General features: G+C 41.4%; 1 protein-coding gene across 7 annotated transcripts in view; it reads left to right on the forward strand.

Moving 5' to 3' along the window:
• The first annotated feature begins 4,002 nt into the window (after positions 1 to 4,002).
• LOC144605400 (homeodomain-interacting protein kinase 1-like) overlaps positions 4,003 to 19,945 on the forward strand; it is a 98,224-nt gene continuing 82,281 nt past the window's right edge. For 3 of the 7 annotated variants that reach the window (XM_078420584.1, XM_078420589.1, XM_078420590.1), the window contains exons 1-2: positions 4,300 to 4,780; positions 17,046 to 17,336. The gene's annotated coding sequence lies outside the window, so the exon portion shown is untranslated. Of the gene's footprint in view, positions 4,115 to 4,298; positions 4,781 to 6,446; positions 6,565 to 17,045; positions 17,337 to 19,945 lie in introns of those variants that run through there. The other 4 variants (XM_078420587.1, XM_078420588.1, XM_078420585.1 and 1 more) reach the window with 3 other exon arrangements.

Here is a 19,945-nt window from a genome sequence, read left to right on the forward strand (position 1 = left end):
GAAAGTGCCGACCACAGATTCAGGAATAGCTTCTTCCCTGCTGTTACCTGACTACTTGCATTAACTAGGGTGTAATCCCAATCTTCCATCCAACATCATGAGGTACCTTGGACTTTTTCTCTGTAATGCTATAAAGCTGTTACATGATATTCCGTTTGCTATTTATTTTTCTCCTTGCACTACCTGTTGTACTTGTGCATGGCGTGATTGTACTCACATACAATCTACTTTGATTTGGCCAATAGCATGCAAACAAAAACCTTTCACTGTCTCACGGTAAGCGTGACAATAAATAAACCAATACCAGTAACTTTAATTGGATTTTCATTTTCTTCGTGCTTTCTCACAGATATATCACTTAATTAAATGTCAACTGTAGTGCAACATGTAAAACAGAGCCACAAGAGATTTGACTATTCATTTTCATTTATTAATTTTTCAGACTGTGACCATTGCTGTAATGGCCAACATTTATTTCTTATTAGGGATGTTATCCAAACTCCATACTCAAGGAGAGAAGATTTTATCGACTTTTCCTTCGGACATAGTGGGTGTAACATGTGGGCATTCATAGATTATGCTTATAACCTGACAGAGACACCTCGCAGAGCTGCTGCAAAGAGCCCTTGGCTGAGGCTCTGGAGGATCTCTGTGGCTCCCTTGCACAAAGATCATTCCTGTTGATTTTTACCAGCTTGTCAATGCCTCTCAAAGTTCTAAGAGCATTCTCCCACACTGATTGTTTTGTGGGTTCTTGTCCATCTGAGCATGTTATCAGGCATAACATTTCACCATGCTCTTCATGTGAGATATCACATAAACTAATAATCTTTATCTACAGAGGAGAGATGCTACTGAATAAATAGAAGAAAAGAAGGGATGTAGATAGCATTTCCAAAGCATAGAAACATAGAAAATAGGTGCAAGAGTAGGCCATTCGGCCCTTTGAGCCAGCACCGCCATTCAATATGATCATGCCTGATCATCCACAATCAGTACCCTGTTCCTGCTTTCTCCCCATATCCCTTGAATCCTTTAGCCCGAAGAGCTCAATCTAACTTTCTCTTGAAAACATCCAGTGAATTGGACTCCACTGCCTTCTGTGGCAGAGAATTCCACAGATTCACAATTCTCTGGTGAAAAAGATTTTCCTCATCTCAGTCCTAAATGGCCTACCCCTTATTCTTAAACTGTGACCCATGGTTCTGGACTCCCCCAACACCGGGAAATTTTTTCCTGCATCTAGCCTGTCTAATCCTTTAAGAATTTTATACGTTTCTATAAGGTCAAGGTTCAAGGTTTCAAGGTCAGTTTATGTTCCAGTTAAGGTACAGTGAATTTGAGTTATCCCCTCTCATCCTTCTAAATTCCAGTGAATACAAACCCAGTCGACCCATTCTTTCATCATATGTCAGTCCCGCCATCCCAGGAATGAACCTGGTGAACCATCCCTCAATAGCATCAGTCCTTCCTCAAATTAGGAGACCAAAACTGCACACAATACTCCAGGTGCGGTCTCACCAGGGCCCTGTACAACTGCAGTCGGACGTCCTTGCTCCTAAACACACATCCTTTTGGAATGAAGGCCAACATGCCATTAGCTTTCTTCACTGTCTGTTGTACCACTGCCTGCTGGTGAAATGCAATACCCACAGCAAGTCAAATCGAGTTTATAGTCGAATGTACCAGTTAACAGCAGCAACCCAAGCACAGCTTCAGACGACACGTACAAAAAAATTACACATAAATTCTCCAAGAAAGTGAAAAGAAAAAGACTGTGCAAAATAAAACGAGGTGTTACTGTAAAAATAAACAATTAGAAAAACAAATTCATGGCAGTGCAAGATGTGAAGTGCAATATTCCGCTGGTGGGGCATGATTAAAGTGGTGCAGGTCGGTTCAAGAATCTGATAGTTGGAGGGCAGCTGTCACTGAACCTGGTCGTGTGGAACTTCAGGCTTCTGCACCTCCTGCCTGAGCGAAAAGAGGGCCTTACCTGGATACTGGTGATCTTTGATGATAGATGCCACCTTCATGAGGCAGCAGCTCCATGTAGATGCTTTTGATGGTGTGCCCATGATGGACCGGGTTGAGTCGTCAATAGGTTAGAATAGTCGATGATATGCAAAATCTCTTTAAGAAAAATAGAGGTGCTGGTGTGCCTTCTCTAAGATTACATCTTTATGCTGGGCCCAGAACAGGTCACCTGAGATGATAACACGCCAGAAGTTGCTGTTAATTCTCTCCATCACCAATCAACAAAACAAAACTAGTATGTGGTCTCCTGATTTCCCCTTTCTGGAATCAATGATTTGTTACTTGGTTTTGTTGATATTGAGGAGGGATTGTTGTTGCACCATCACTCAACCAGGTGTTCTAATCTGTCTATTCTTCAAGGGTCTTGACCCAAAACGTCACCCATTTGTTCTCTCCAGAGAAGCTGCCTGTCCCACTGAGTTAATCCAGCATTTTGAGTCTATCTTTTATTCTATCTCTCTCTCCTCTACACTGACTCAGTCCCAGCCACGATTCAGTTAACCACAGTGGTGCCATCAGTGAAATTATAAATGACACTGGAGTTGTGCTTATCCACAGTCATGGGAGTAAAGAGACTACAGCAGGGGGCTAAGCATGCAGTCAAGAGGTTCACGTGCGATGATGGTCACTGAGATATTATAACTGATCTGCATTGAATGAGGTTTGCTGATGTGGAAGTCAAGGATCTAGTCGCAAAGGGAGGTACCGAGGCCCAGGAGCTCGGAGGGGATGATAATATTGAACTGTGGTCAACAATATTGGTCTGTGGTCAATGAACAGCACCCTTATGTATGTATCCAGAGGGTTCAGAGCAGAGTGGGGATTCAATGAGATATAATTTGTTGTTGAGATGATGTGGTGATAGGCAAATTGAATCTGATCCACCTCATTTCTGAGGCACAATTTTCTTTGTGCCCTAATCAATCTCTCGAAGCATTTCATTATGGTGGATGCAAATACTATTGGGCGAGAGTCATTTAGGAGGTCACTGTGCTCTTCTTGGGCACCAGCATGATAGATGGTCCATGAAGCATGTGAGAAATTCAGACTTCAAAAGCAAAATGATGTCCTTGAATACTCCAGCCAGTTGGTCCACACAAGTCTTCAGCACTCAGTGTGCCATTTGGGCTAGGTGTTTTGCCTGGGTTCTTGTGGATTGCAGAAATGTTCTTTGTGGAAGGGAGTCTGCAAGGTTGTGAGCATAAACTATGAATTCAGAGTTAACAGAAGCCTCCTCTTTGCCTGCAGGAACCAGGAAGCAGGAAATGGATGAAAGTGCCAACTAAAATGAACTTTGTAAGTTTCAAATAACAGTTGTTCAATTCTTTGGGAGGGTTTTGAGTATTTGTATTGTGAGAGGCATACAAATGACAGTCGGTAAACATGTAACTAAGCCTTGTTTTCTGATGGGCTTTGTCATCAGAGGGATGAGTCATTGGACACGGTTGGTATAGTCAGTGTGAAAAGCTCCAGGTTAGTTTAAGGGTTAAATTATAAGGAATATCAGTTCTGATTGCTAAAAACGAAGGCAAGGCAAATCTGCTGTCATTACGTAGGCACTGATTAAGTTATTAAAAATAAATCATTTGAACTGACGAACTTTATGCGATTGAAGTAGAATTTTTTTTCTCCGGGATGTCTTGCTCCCTGAGTCATATGATGACTCGTTGTGACTACTTGTTTCACCGTCTGATCTGCCACTTGTAACATCACATCACAGCCTCCGTCATTAAGCCCAGTTGCGTTGGGAAGGTGGGAAACTCCAAGCCCCACACTGCATAGCCCACGATGTCGCACATGCGCACAGTCCATCCCCATCGGTCATGACGTCCGCCCGCCGACTCCCACGCCGCGCGGCAGCGGAGACGGGCGTTCGTGCGAGCCAATCAGAACGGGCGATTCGGCGCACGCTGCGCGAGAGGCGGGCGGGACTTCCAGCACAACATTCCAAATCGATGTGGTAGGTGATCGGCGGCCAGTCACTTGTGGGACGGCAACCGGACGGGTGGGTGGGGTAGAGGAAATCATTCGCATTAAAAAGAAAACGGCCGGGGAGCGGGAAAAGAAAACCCTTGGGGTGATGCGAGTCGGCGTTCACGTTATAAGCGCCTTTCCTATTCGTTTGTTGGAACCTCCCCCCTCCACTTGGTGGGGGATGTTTTGACGTGTGTGTAGCGGCGCAGGGATGGCAGCTTCCAGACGCTTCTAGAGCGGCGACGCTGCGTCGCGCGTCCACCTTTGGTCACGCGCACGCACGGCCGCGCGTCCGTCTTGGGGTGCGCGCACGCACGCCTGCCCGCCCGCGCGTGCTGCGAGCGCAGAAACAAAACAATTGGAGAGGAAAAAAAAAGAGAGGTCCCGGAGAGAGTCAGGGTCGGGAGAGGAGAGAGAGAGAGAGAGAGGCCATGCGGCCTGCCTCGGGCACCCCGCCGCCCCGTTACCGTCGTTGCTGTTGACACGGCTGCCGCCTGTCCTTCCCCTCACCCCCCCTCCCTCTCTCCCTCCTCTATCCCCACCCTCCGCCACGGACGCCTCGGCTTTAAACCCCCACAGGCCGGTGGTTGGGGGACGGCGATCCACGAGAGCGAGAAGAAGGAAGCAGGCTAGCGAGAGCGAGAGAGAGAGCGACATGGTGGGGTCGGGACGGGGTTGTCCGGGCCTTCTGATGGTGTCTCCGCCGGGCGACTGCTGGCATTGACCTCCCCCAACCCCAGACAGTCCCTCCAGGCAGCACCACAATCAGGTGAGACTCTACTGGGATCAGGCGCTTGCACCTTTTACCTTCTGGTGGTAGTGGAGTGGCGATGGCAAAGGGGCTTGGTGGGGAATGGGCATTTAAAGTTACGCTGTCCACTTAAAGATCTTTGCTCTTTATAATTTTTATTTACAGTGTGGAGGGGTCGGTCGGGTGTCCCACATTAAAAGTAGCACATTTGCTGACACCACCTGGCTGTGTGCTTACTCACCCCACATCCCCCTTTTACAGGAATTACTGTGATCAGTTTGGAAAGTTATGAAACGGCTTGTCATTTGAAATAGTCGTTAGTGGAAGAAGGGTTTTTCCCGTGTGACGCCCTTTTGGAACCTGGTTATTAGTTCGCTAGTTCATCGGATCCTAAGTCCAGTCCACTGCGACGTGCCTTTCTGCCTTTGTTTGGAGTATTGGTTTAGTTTGTGGCCCTGACGTTACTTTGGATAATTGAATCGCTGTATTTTATCACGCCAGATACGGATTTCTGTAACTCACCAAGCTATTGATTTTCTGGATAATGGCGCAGGTAGTGTAAATTTGTGAACAATACTTTGTTTTTCATCCTTTATAGACCTGGGTTTTTCAGTCTATGTTCCAAGGCCAATCCATCTATGAGCACAGAGGTTGATACTTTGGTTGAAATTGTTTACACTGCCTTGAGCATTCTTCTGATTACCGTTTCGTAACTCACATCCATTATTTTTGATAGTGTTCTCATTTTTGCAAGGAAGCCAGATATATTTTATTCTTTGGTTTAACGATGAATATTCAATGTTTTGAATATTTTAGCTACTATTTTACAGGTTTTTTGACACTGATGATTTTCAGATGTTTGGACGAATGGGGCAAGGAATGCTTGATAACTATTGCCATTCATTTCAAGGGAAGCCGTTTAGACTTATTTTGGATATGGTCAGCACAATGTTAATAGAGAAAATGTCACTTTAATGTTATCAATCCATGCTTGAATGTTGTCAATTAGGCATGAGTTGCTTATTTTATGTTTGTTTGTAAATGAATATTAATATTGAGTAACTATTTGGGAACATCTCCAGTTCTGACCTTAAGATATGTCAGTCTAACAGCTGAAGGTAGTTTCACCTTGGACATGGCAGCCATATTGGTACTTTAATTTATGTCTTTAATTTTTATTAAAAGTTTTCTGGAAATACATGAGCTAACAAGATAGGGATATGCTAACCATTTTGAAGGTTGAGAGACCTTGCTAACATTAAAGTAGGTTATCCAAGAAATAACCCATGGTGATTTTTTTTGGAATAAATTGAGAGATGTAAATTGTACAATGTGATACATTAATTTAAATGAAGCAAAAGTTCTGCATTACTGTTAATTTGTCATTGTTGGGCTGACAGTGACTCTTAAACAGTTTTTTCCTCGCACAATTCTTGTGCGTGTATTTGTTTTGTAAAGTTGTTGCTTGGTTATTGTGTTTTTTTAAATATGACTATAGCAGTTTCAAGACATTGCTGTTCTGTATGCTGTTTTCAGTGTAAAACAACTTAGTTACCACTTTTATCTGGCTGCTTGAAAGATATAATTTATGTGATGACCCTGCCTCAAAGTCTAGTATAAATTGTTCTGGTTTGTTGAATGTTTACACTGTTGCATTACATTTTGCCCTTTTGATCTTTCTTAGCTGAATTTGCAAATAAACTAGTGAACTAGAGAGGACCTTGTTTGACCACCACTAAATGATGTTGAAACATCTTGGTTAAGGAGAAGAAAATGCAGGCTTTCCACTATCACTATCTAGGGTATGTAAATGAGGGCATTGATTGCCTGTCATGTCCCTTGCAGCCAAACGACCTCAATGTTAATTATGACAGACAGTTAAAGTGTTAAAGTTCGTTTCTTAAAACAGACAACATAAACAGTTAAAGGTAAACCAAGCAAAGCTTTAATTATCGTCAGACGGGAGTGGGGGGGGATCAGTGCTGAGGGTGTATGACCATACTCAGCACTCCCCTTGCTTCCACTCAAAGATACAACATTTTGGCAGCATTTTTATACAGAATTTGCAGCCAGGATGTTTAACACAACATTTCCTTCAAATCAATCACAAACTGTATCAAACACAATATATTTGACACCCTACAGTCATAAAATATTCTATACAATAAGTCATTAGTCGTAGGTAAGGATCAGGCTCACCCTGTTCATTTATTCTACCATTTTATTATTTCCGTGGTTTCCAGGGATTATAAGTTTCAGCTACCAAACATCCTTATGAGCAATTAGCATTCCTTCACTTTCAACAATATAGAAGCCTCAAAAGCATACAAACAGGTTTGCAGACAATGGCCAAGCATCCCATCAAGCAAAGTTAATAGCCATTAACTCTTTCAAAATAATGAGTTCTTGGGCAAGGCATGAAGCAGAAGAGCCAATTGGTGAATGTAAAGGAACAAACATGGGAGGGGAAAGGCTCCCTGAGTGCTTCTTGAATAACTGCAGCTTGTGGGATTCCAATTAATAATAATAATAATAATAATAATATTCATTTATTGTCATTGCAACGAGTACAACGAAATTAAAAAATAGCCAATCCTGACGGTGCGTACAAACATATATGCAATAAATGCAAAAACAAATAAATACATAAATACAATTAAATACAATTATATTAAGTACAAGATTTTTTAACGGTGTTGCCTAGTGCAAAGGTAGTGTTCAGTTCTCGTATGGCCCTGGGGTAAAAACTGTTCTTAAGTCTGTTTGTTCGGGATTTGATCGACCTGAAACGTCGACCAGAGGGCAGATGAACAAACAGACGGTGGCCGGGGTGGGATGGATCTTTTATTATTTTGCCTGCTCTACTGAGGCAGCGTAGTCTGAACAGGTGCTCCAGGGAGGGCAGTGAGCAGCCGATGATCTTCTGGGCCGTCGTGATGACCCTCTGAAGGGCCTTCCTGTCCTTTTCTGAGCAGCTGGCATACCATGTGGTTATACAGTATGCCAGCACACTCTCGATGGAGCAGCGATAGAAGGACAACATGAGCTTCTCCTGCAGGTTGGTTTTCCTGAGGATCCTCAGGAAGTGGAGTCTCTGCTGTGCCTTCTTTACTGTGGTGATGGTGTTGGTAGACCAGGTAAGATCCTCTGCGATGTGCGTACCCAGGAACCTGAAAGCTGGTACCCTTTCCACACAGACCCCATTGATGTAGAGTGGGTCGTAATCTCCACTGGTTTTTCTAAAGTCAATTATAAGTTCCTTTGTTTTGGAGGAGTTCAGGACCAGATTGTTCACTGAACACCATGCTGCCAGCCTTTGGATTTCATCCCTATAGGCTGTCTCATCTCCTTCTGAGATGAGTCCAACCACAGTCGTGTCATCCGCGAACTTGATGATGGTGTTGGTGGGATGGGTGGGGGCGCAGTCGTGAGTGTAGAGGGAGTAAAGGATGGGGCTCAACACACAGCCCTGTGGTGAGCCGGTGCTCAGTGTAATGGTGGAGGAGAGGTGAGGGCCTATTTTGACGGTCTGGGGGCGGTTGGTCAGGAAGTCCTTGATCCATTGGCAGATGGTTTGGGAAAATCCAAGGTCGGAAAGTTTGGTGACCAGTCTGCTCGGGATGACCGTGTTAAAGGCAGAGCTGAAGTCGAGGAAGAGCATCCTCACATAGCTCCCCTGGTGTTCAAGGTGGGTCAGTGCAGTGTGAAGAGCAGTGTCGATGGCATCCCCTGTAGACCTATTTGCTCTGTAGGCAAACTGGTGTGGGTCGAAGGTGGGTGGGAGGCTGGCTTTGATGTGCTGCAGGACCAGTCTCTCGAAGCACTTTGTGATGACCGGTGTGAGTGCGACCGGACGGTAGTCGTTAAGACCGCTGATGACAGACTTTTTCGGCAGTGGGATGATTGTGGCGGACTTCAGGCAGGGAGGGATGGTGGATTTTAAAAGGGACAGGTTGAAGATTTTTGTGAAGACCTCAGATAATTGGTCTGCACATTCCCTCAGCACTCTGCCCGTCACACCATCGGGGCCTGCAGCTTTCCTGGGATTCACTGCTCTGAGCACGCGCTTAACATCATACTCCTGCACAATGAAGGTGTTGCTGTCAGGTGCTGGAGAGGGTGTTATGTCTGCCACTGTAGCTTTCACCTCGAAACGAGCAAAGAAACAGTTAAGTTCCTCTGCCAGCGAGGCGTCGGCAGTCGTGCGGTTGCTGGTCTTGTAGTTGGTGATGTGCTGGATGCCTTGCCATACCCGCCGTGGGTCATTGTTGGAAAAGTGGTCCTCAATCTTCCTCTTGTAGGACGCTTGGCATCCTTGATGCCTCTCTTCAGGTTGGTTCTAGCAGCACTGTATAGAGCTCTATCACTAGACCTGAAGGCGGTGTTACGGTCCTTGAGGAGAGACCTGACATCCTTTGTCATCCAGGGTTTTTGATTGGGATACAACCGGATGCGTTTGTCGACGGTGACATTGTCAACACAGTTTTTGATGTAGCAAAGTACAGTTGATGTGTACTCCTCCAAGTCATGATCCTCAAAAATATCCCAGTTGGTCCTTTCGAAGCAATCCTGCAGCTGCGAGGAAGCTCCTTCAGGCCATGTCTTAACAGTCTTTATGGTGACTGGAGCTTTCCTCCTGAGTGGGGTGTATGCTGGAGTTAGGAATATGGACAGGTGATCTGACTGCCCCAGGTGTGGTAGTGGTGCTGACCTGAAACCCTTCTTAATATTTGAGTAAACCTTGTCTAGTGTGTTTTTCCCCCTGGTAGCACATCTTATGTGTTGTTCAAGTTTCGGGAGAACTGACTTTAGGTCTGCATGGTTGAAGTCCCCGGCTATGATGTGGGCTGCTTCTGGATATGTGCTCTGTTGTGAGTTTATTGCACCGAGCAGGTAGCCTAAAGCTGTGCTAGCGTTAGCATTTGGTGGGATGTAGACTGCTGTTACTATAACCCCTGTAAATTCGCGAGGAAGGTAAAAAGGCCTGCATTTAACTGTTAGGGACTCCAGATCAGGAGAACAGTGGCTATCTATGAACAATCTGTAGAATGGTTTGGGTAAGCAACTTTGAGGGCAAGTTATGATCAATAAACACACTTGGTAAGCTGAACAAGAGGACACGCTTGATGTTGCATTACTTTAAGTAATTGCAATACACCCATGATACAGCAGCTGCAGTGATGCCTTTGGAGATTATGATTACAGTGTCAGTTTATCTTTGTATTAGGATACGTCACTGCCTGGGTTGGCTTTTATCAGTTGAGATGAATTGCTGGGGTAGTTTGAATCTTTTAAATTGGTTAAATTTTGAGAAACTGATTTCTACACTGTTAGCACATTAGGTGTAAACATTACCAACAATTTGGACTAGTCCGACTGCATTGACAGTGCAGCCAAGAAAGCACATCGATGTCTGTACTTCCTCAGAAAGCTAAGGAAGTTCAGCATGTTTCCAATCACCTCCTAGAGCTGCACTATGGAAAGCATCCTATCCAGATGCATCGCAGCTTGGTACGCCAACTGTTACCACAACAATTTGCAGAGAGTTGTGAATGTGGCCCAGTCAATCATGCAGCTATCTCTATTCCCCCCCCCCCCCCCCCCCCCCCCCCCCCCGCGGTCAATCAATACCATCTAGAAATGCTATGTCAGGAAAGTAGCCGATGTGTAGGTGTGCTCACATTGATTTGGGGGGGGGGGGGTGTACTCACACCCTGATTAAGGTGTACTCACACCCTGGTTATTCTCATTTCTATCTGGTGGAACATTCAACAGCTTGAAAGCACATGCCAACAACTTCAAGAACAACTCGAACTAGGGCTGCACGGTAGCCTAGTGGTAGAACTACAGCCTTACAGCGCCAGAGACCTGGGTTCGATCCTGACTACGGGTGCTTGTCTGTACGGAGTTTGTACTTTCTCCCCATGACCTGCGTGGGTTTTCTCTGAGATCTTTGGGTTCCTCCCACACTGCAGGTTTGTAGGTTAATTGGCTTGGTGTAAAATGTAAAATTGTCCCAAGTGAGTGTAAGGTAGTGTTAATGTGCGGGGATCGCTGGTCGGTGTGGACTAGGTGGGCCGAAGGGCCTACTTCTGCGCTGTATCTCTAAATTAAATTTCTTCACTGCTATTATCCAACTCTTGAACGGACACCTCTTATGCAAAGGATGAATTCCCAATCTTTCAATTTATCTTATGGCCCTTGCACTGTACACTACATTTTGCTTTCTGTTCATTTTCTCTTTTGCATAATCTATATATATATTGTATGGTCTGCCTGGATAGCATGCAAAATAATTTTTTAACTGTATTTTGGTATACGCGCCAATAATAAATGAACATGAATACTATTTATCAGAACAAATGGGGAGTGTAGGCTATAATGCTTGCAGGTGTTCTCCCAATGCAGTTTAGTAAAACCATAGAACTTTTCTGTTTATTATGAAGGCTATTCTGCCTTTAGTTTAAAAAATAAATTAAGTACATGCTTCTTTTGGAGATTGGAAGGTTGAATGTAAATGCAGAATTTGACCAGACTTTTGGCCTACGTAATAGTAACAGCTTTTGATCTGGTGCTTTTCAACTGAACTGATTCCCTCAGGATTTCGGAGCCATATTTAACCTTGATCTGCTTATTTTTTCAATTGCATGTGGTATCTTATGCGTGAACAAAATACTTGTTGAGAAAAATAGAATTACACCTGCAGATCTATTTTGAAGTGTCCATTTACATAGCTAAAAATCTAACTCATTGAGCCAGTCGGATGAAGTTAACATTTTTACGGCTGACAGAGTAAAGCTCTGAGTCAAAACATGAATATTTGAATACTAATCTGTCTAATTATTGTGCTGGTATTTTTGTTAGATCATTAAGTGATTTAAGTAAATTTAGCTATATCAAGCCAAAGCCAGTGCAAACCTACGTGTCTTAGCAGTGGATTGTAAGCAGTTAAACTCTTCTAGTAGATATGTTGATGTTTTGCAATTGGAATGAGAATATTAGCTTTTGATATGTTTAACATTTGGATTGAAATGGAAACCATTGGAAAGGCTGGTGTATAACTTTAGTTTCTAGCCGTACAAAGTTTAATGTTTAGATATTATCCCTGCAAGTTTTAAATTAGTATTTCAAGGTTCAGCTTTGAAGACTCATCATAGGTTGAAATAAGCGTGAATAAATAGGATATAAATTGTGGTTACTCGTTGGTTTTCTATCATTCCATATGAAGCATCTTTCTTTGAGAGCTTGTAGTTACGGTTGCATTTGGAAAAAGGTGCAATCTTTCATGTACATTAAAATTATGGGCTAGAAATTCCCTCAAAGGGAATTGGGGATGTGGAATGGAACTATTAGAACAATAATGTGCAAGAAATTTATGTTTGAAGTGGGTTATTGGGCCACTAGTGACACTAATGATCTGGAGTTTGTTCATTCAGTAAAGTTTTGCTGTGCCACTTTAGCTATTTAAAGGAGCTTCTCCTCAAATTTCAACAGCACTTGAGCTCTACATTCCAAATCTTTTCACTAATTTGAAGTGTACTGGGCAGCTTTCTTGGGTATTGGGGTTGGCTAAGAGTGTGATTTGTTCATTCACTATAGCCTTTGAGAGATTTTAGCTGGGGGAAATTACCTCTGCTGTAAAATCTTTGCATGGGTGATTGCTTAAAGCCTTCAGTAACCTGTCAGAACCATTGAGGATATTTTTATTTGGTACATTACAGTTTTTAGTTTTTATTTTACCTGTGCTTTGAAGCATGAACATTTGTCTAACATTGATTGCACTGCAGTTTATTACATCATTTCTATCCCATCCCATTTGATTTCCTCGTGTATTTGAAATGGTACCCGCAGTGATTTCTGTTGGTTCCATGTGATTAATCAAGATAATTTATAGTTGGTGTTTTTTCTGTAGAGGACTAACTAAAGTCTTCCATGAATCCCAAAGAGAAAAACCATGCTGTTTTCACACATTTTTGTTTAGCAAATACCTGTTTTATACTATCAATTTGCAATGCATTGTAGAAGTAAGTTGAAGAATAATGCACCCAAAATATCTTCTGTAAAGGAAAACAAAAAGAATTCCTAACAACCCTCAACCTTTCTAACTCTAGTTAATAACTTGAAGATGGAGTCACTTCATTATTTTATCTTCTACTTGTATTTTGTTTAGGATAATACTTTTGTATAATCGGTGCTGATGACCTAATTTAGGAGGAACTGGGTGGGAGTCGTTTATAAACTTGTCTACGTTCAAAGCTGCATGGTAAATTTGTGCAACAACATTTATCTTTGTCATGACTTTTCAGAAGCTTTGTTAAGTGTTTGAAATGTTCTGAAGCAATTAGTTAAGTAGAGGACATTGTGCTAATCCCTAACCGGTCAGTGCTCTATGAATACTGTCAACTGGGGATTGATAGCATTCTTTCTTGCAATGCAAGGTTTAGTAATTTATTAGAACAGGATTGAAGAACGAAAGTTAAATTGCAACAGTGACCTTACAATTAATTGTTGATTCAGCTCCGTTGATAGTTTCCTAATCTAATTTTTTGTGTTTGATCCATTGTGAATTTGGGTAATTCCTTTCTAATCTCTTGATACTATGTTTTTGAGGGTAACATTTTTGCCACTCCTTTGTAGTGCTAAATGGAAGAGCAGCAGCTGTAATCTTTTGGTTTGACATGGAGTTAGGATTACTGCAAAAATAATTGTGTTGGTAAAATTAAATAAATTGTTTACATAGTTCATGTCTTCAATATATAATTATAGAAGCTTCATATAGTGTTTTTGACTAGCCCTATGCAATTCATTAGTTTTTTTTTTTGGAAACCCTTGTGGTAGTGATGTTTAGAGTAGCACATAATTCAACTCAATTAATTGCATGCAAGTTGAAATAAAGGAATATATCAGCCTATTTTTGTTTTATTAAAAAAACGTTTGTGCCTCGTAATTCAAAACTATTTTTCTCTGCTTCCGATTTTATGTTATAGCATTTTTACATTGGTTCAACATGACTCACTAGGTGTTTGGAAGTTACTACCATAACCACTGGTACCCTCTTTGGGTCAGAATTTAGCTGCTAGTGTTTTCTTCAGTACACTGGACTGATGAATGGTGATGAGCCTCAGGAAGGAACTTGTCAGGCACAGTCTAGAGTTGAAGGGGAAAAAATTGTATTGAACCACAGACCAGAACAGTACATAATATAGTTGTATTTACATTTGATCTTGCAAGAATCTCCATATTGTTAGTGTATTTCGAGGCTGAAACTGCACTGGCATGTACACTGTACAGCAATCTTCCAGAACATATCCTTCCCACAATGTTGTCTGACTGTGTCAGGTTCTGGCATTTGTCTCTAACATGATTGCAACCATTCATTTTTGTTGCAATCTCCAGAGATTCCTCTGATCGTGCCAAATACTAAACATTATTTAAAATATGCAAAACTATTCCCCAAAAAACCCTTGTCCAAAATCAAAATGTACTACATCGTCATTATGAAAACAGCTTTTGTAGCTTATAACATGCACACTTTCACCAGACTTCTACCAAATGTCTGTGAATGGCATGATTCAATAGAAAGTATCCATCTTCATTTAGAGGAACAAGCATCCTACTTGAATTTTGTCTGTGTGCCTCTGTCTCCCACTTGAATTGTGCATACTTATTATCTTCCACAGGGACCCCTCGTCAATACAATGTTTTATAATGTTTTTGTGGTTGACCAGTGCCTACTGCTTTAGAAACACCAAAGCCTGGTCAAAGGCATCCATGTGGCTGTAACCAGTTAAGTAATGGCCAATACTTTTTATTTAGCAGTACATTCTTGCTCTGTAAAAAGTAGTTTGTTTGAGGTTTTATTAACTCTTCTGGTGTTAGAATTTGAAGTTGTGGGGCCATTGATAACATTTGCTGTGGATTGTAGTGAAATTAAGTTTTCGGGGCTTGTTTTTTCAGTATAACATCATTTCATGTGCAAAGGCTGGTCGTCATAAGACCTCGTGTACGTGTTGGTGAGACCAGAATGGTGCAGGATGTGCTGCAGGGAGTGACAATATTTGGGAATAGAATGGGTCAATGAGCATGTTGCGGCTGACGTCCTTGGATAGGAAGTCGGTGAGCTTGGTTCAGGTATTCAGGCATGTTATATGCACGGATTGGCGTGCAGGGGATGTGGCTGAAATTCAGCATTTCTTGATTTTATAGTTAGAAGTATTCTAGGGCTGATGATTAGCCAACTGTGTCCCACTAACATTAAAATGTTGCTGAAAATAATAACTCTTTATTGTTTGTAGCTATATTCAGTTGGGAAGGCATTTTTAAAATATACAGTTAAGTAGAGAAGCTGATTTAAAATAAAATTAAACTGAGTTTCAGAAAAGTTATTTGATTTACAAAATCCGAATCAATCTCAGTTTCCTTGTATGGCACCTTTGCTTTAGAATGATATAAAATATAGAGCCATAGCTAACATATACTTTATAACATTTATTTTCATGCCTTTATTGAAATTGAAGGATTATTGGGTACATTCACCAAGTATAATGTGATCAAAATTTCCCCTGGCAGTGTAAATTCCTGATGCATTGAATCTTTTTAGGGTAGTTGGTTTATTAACATTGCTAGATTGCCCATCTTCCAAAATTCATCTTAATTGTTATGTTAAAAAAGCAGTTTTGATGTTATGGTACATAGTGTGGATTTGGCTAGCTTTGACAATTCCGTGTGTTACATTAGAAGTACCACAAGAAACTGTCATTTACTCAACTGGTATTCTGCGATAATAAATATATAAGAAAATTATTTTACGTCATTCTCACACTTGTAGCCTTTATAGAATTCTCAGTTATAAAAGCTGTAAACAAAACAATTTTAACCAGTACATCCTTTTGGCCATTGTGGGTGTGTCTGAAATGTTAGTAAGCAATACAGAGGCAAGCATTGTAATCATTCACCTGTTCTTTTTTTCATCCTAATCAAACAAATTTACAGCAGAGTAGGTGTTATGTAGTCCTTTGCTAAGAAAGCTGCTAAATCTGATCCTACCTCGATCTTGTTGCATCTACTTCTTGGTCCTGCCATGTTAAATGTTCAACCAATAACTTTTTAAGTCTGGACAGAATTCTGCCTTTACCATTCTTTCAAGGCAGCGTGCTCACATCACCACCATGCTTGAAGTGGAAAAAATCCCGATCAACTAGCTATAATCCTTTTAAGATCGTGTGACCATTAAGATTTATCTTGCAGGGATTCCAACTCGCCCTTCCTGACATTATTTTTCATTTTAAATATCCTTGAAGCCTTTGACTTCTACATTATTAGTTTGATCCAACGACTCATTCTTAAAATAATTTCTAATATCTATTTTAATTTGCGGGTTTATCTTAATTTGCATTCAACCTTTTTTTCAGAAAGTAAAGGATCTAGGTGAATAATCTAAATGGACATGCAGTTGGTATTAATGGAGACGGGCATTGTGCTTTAGAAGAGATTACACTGTGGCCATGTCAATTTATTTTAGTGGTTGCTGTGATTCATAATCGTTCATGATACTTGTCAAGGGAGAAGGTATTTTGGGCAAAAATTTATCGCTTTACAAGTTGATACCCCAATTGTTTACCAACAGTATGTAAGGGTGTTGCCTTATTTACGCTATCATGTTTGTGGGGCTTTTTTCTTTGTCTTCTGAGATATATCATTAAGAATGAAACTGGACTCATTTTTCTCACCTTTGCAGATCAAATGCTAACCAGCGAGCACATTTTTTATTCGTAAATTGTATTCATAAATACCTTGGAGATGTGACAATTTGTGATTTGAGTGTAGGAGCCATGGGGAAGATATGTGGATTGCACATGGGGGTAGTTTAAAATAGTTTAGCAAGTAGTGAATGAGATATGATTCAAATCTGATATGATCCTGATTTAAAAATAAATACATTCTGAGGTGTGAGAAATTTATTGATGTTAGCACAACTCTTTAAGGCGTGGCGGTGGGGGGGGGGGGCGGGGGGGGGGGGGGGGGGGGGGGGGGGGGGGGGGGTGGGGGGGGGGGGTGAAGGGGATAAATAAATGATTTATCAACTATTGGGAAGTTGCACCAGGGCTTGGAGTTGTATGTAATTATACATGCAAATTTACCTTTAAAGATCACTTTCTACAAACTGCAATTGTTCTTTCAGTGAGCACTAGGAACTAAGTAACGTGACTTAAAAATAAATTGTCACTTTCCTACTTATTGTGGAATTTCTATGTTTAATGAAGTTTCTCTTTTGTTTATGCAGGTTCCTGCTGGAAAGGAGGGCAGACTGATCCTGGTGGAGAAGTGAGGAATTGGAAGTAAGTTCTGGTGCCATCATTTATGGTGAAGCAACTCGCTATTTGAAAGGAGGAGTGGTGCTTAAACAAGAAGCTATCAGTGGTGTTACTTGAATTGAAAATTTGTGCTGGTGGAGGAACTTATGCAGAGGATCTAGTTTGAGAGAATACTGACTGAATAACAATTGTGGACTGGGGAACCTCTGGATGCAACTTTGCCTGAGGAGAGCTGCTGGCATAACTGCTGCTTCTACAAGGTAGGTTTGCCTTTTGTTTTCGATTGGCTTGTGTGTTTCGGGAGGTTCTGGATAGTTAAACCATGGCAAGAAATGGTTTAACTGGCAAGAAATGGTTTAAATGGCAAGAAATGGATAAAAAATTTCCATGAGCAAAAGCAGTAATTGAATGTTTTGTAGTGGTGTTAAACATAACAATCAAAACAGAAAGTGCAGCAGGCGCTTGACACATCAGGCAGCATCTGAAGTAGGGTCCAGACCTGAAATATCGACTGTCAATTTCCCTCCACAGATGTTGCCAAATCTGCAGAGTTCATCCAGCACTTTGTGTTTTGCCTAAGATTACAGTATCTGCACTTTCTTGACTCCATACATGTGATGACAGTGGATTAAAAATGCTTTCTCATAGTGAGTGTTATGTAGACATAATGTTATTATATATCATTTCGCCTTTTTAATTTTACGTGTCCTTCATACAAGTGATGTTGCAATGGTTTTTGCGGGTCAAAGACAACTTTGTCTTTCTCAGTTCATCTGGAAAGTAATTACTTTTGGATCATTTGAACATTTAAAGGTCAGAATGGCTATTTTAAGCATAACACGAAAATAGAATGGGGAATCGTCAGTGTGTCTGAAAACCTTATCTGTTAAATGTTTGAAACAAAACAGAAAATGTTAAGTACACAGCTGAATTATGATCATGTACAAAACTTCGGCCCTTGCTCTTTGCAGCCACATGAACTTACTTTTTCATTTGCTCTTGTCCTTTTTAATGTTGAGGTCATAAAGGTTTAGGAGAAGGTAGTGCTATTGATTCTCGTGCATTATTAGAATCTTAACATGACATGTTTTAATATTTGTTAGTAATGCTATATCTAAATAAATGGATAGCTTGCTATGGACTATCCCAAGCTGACGTTAAGTTTGAGGCAAAGTGGTATGCAACTAATTGGTCTCCGGGGACAAAATAGTTTGACACACTAAACTGCAGGAAATCAGTTTAGATGGTCAAATATTCTCTCTTAATTGAAGGATTATTTTTGCTAATCTTTATTACTTTCCATACCACCAGTCTGGATACCCTTTTCCAATTTGTATTAGTGTCCTCTATTTTCAGAATAATATTCATGTCCTCTGCTATTTTTGTGTGTGCGGATGCACTGCAATTGGTTTAACTGGAACTTTAAGATTGTCCCATAGTCTTGCATTCTCAGTATTCATTATTTAAAGAAAGTTCCTTCAATGTCATGTAAAGGTGCAACATCGAAATGGGTCCTTTGGCCCACCAAGTCGACATTGACCAGCAACTATTCATTTACAATCATGCTTCATTAATTATTTTATATTCTTCAGACATTCTCAAACTCCTCCCAGATCCTACTGCTCTCCTGTTGGGTGGGGGGGGGGGGGGCACTCCCCTGAATGTTTTCAGTTATGTCATGTGAAACCATACCGCTGCAAATCCACATGAGTGATCTTCTTACCTGATCTCACAATAAAAAGGGCAAAGAGCCAAATGGATTATTTAGAATGACTCGTTTATCTATCATAAGGCTGTACTTGTACTGACTCCTTCATCAACTCACTCACTCATGTTAGCACTGGCAGTTTCTTCCTGTGATTATTAAACTTGTTTGCAGCTTGTTTCTTCCTTTTTCCCTGGAGTAAATGATGAACATTTGCTTTATAATCCTTTGTTATTTTTGGGTGATTTCAAAATTCATAAAAGTTTGTTCTTTCAGCATCCTTCAGCTTTCTGACTCTTCAGCATCCTACATCTGGAATCTGACAAAGACCACACCTGAAATTCACATTAATAGGCTTGGAAGCAATGTATTTGTCAAAAACCATCAACCTGCTCTGGGTTTTTGCTTTGATTTGGTAAAATCTGGAGACGCGTCTTCCACTGACAACTCTGAGACCAGCAACTGGGGGTGCCTTGAAGGTGCGGTGGTTACCACTGTTGCACATTTTCCCCAGAATGCATAGATTATCCTTATTGTTTCCATTTCCTTCCCCATCCTAGCGATGAGCATGCTAATTGGCCACTGTAAATTATTGTAGCAATGTACTGTCATATGCCCCTGTGTAATAGGCAGGAGAATTGGGAGATGATGGTTGTTGCTGTAGATGTGAGAGAAAACAGTTATAGGGACGGAATTGGGGTAAGGGGATTACTTGGTCAGCTGAATGTCATATCACTGCGCTGTTAACTGCCCGAGTGAAATATGAGATGCTGTTCCTCAAATTTGTGTTTAGCCTCATTCTGACAATGGAGGAGACCTAGGACAGAAAGGTCAGTGTGGCAATGGGAAGGAGAATTAAAGTGTTTAGCAATTGGGAAATCAGGTAGGTTCAGGCGAACTGAGCGAAGGTGTTCAATGAAGCGATCGCACAGTCTATGTTTGGTCTCGCCGATGTATAAGAGTCCACATCTTGAACAATGGACACAGTAGATGAGGTTGGAAGAGGTGCAAGTGAACCTCTGCCTCACTTGAAAGGACTGTCTGGGTCCTTGGACAGCGTCGAGGGAGGAGGTACAAGGACAGGTGTTGCATCTTCTGTGGTTTCAGGGGAAGGTAGTTGGGGAGGGGGTGTTTAAAAAAAACCTGCAAATGCTGGTTTAAACC

This window comes from Rhinoraja longicauda, chromosome 24, assembly GCF_053455715.1.
Source record: "Rhinoraja longicauda isolate Sanriku21f chromosome 24, sRhiLon1.1, whole genome shotgun sequence".
In the NCBI taxonomy this organism is placed as follows: Eukaryota; Metazoa; Chordata; class Chondrichthyes; order Rajiformes; family Arhynchobatidae; genus Rhinoraja; species Rhinoraja longicauda.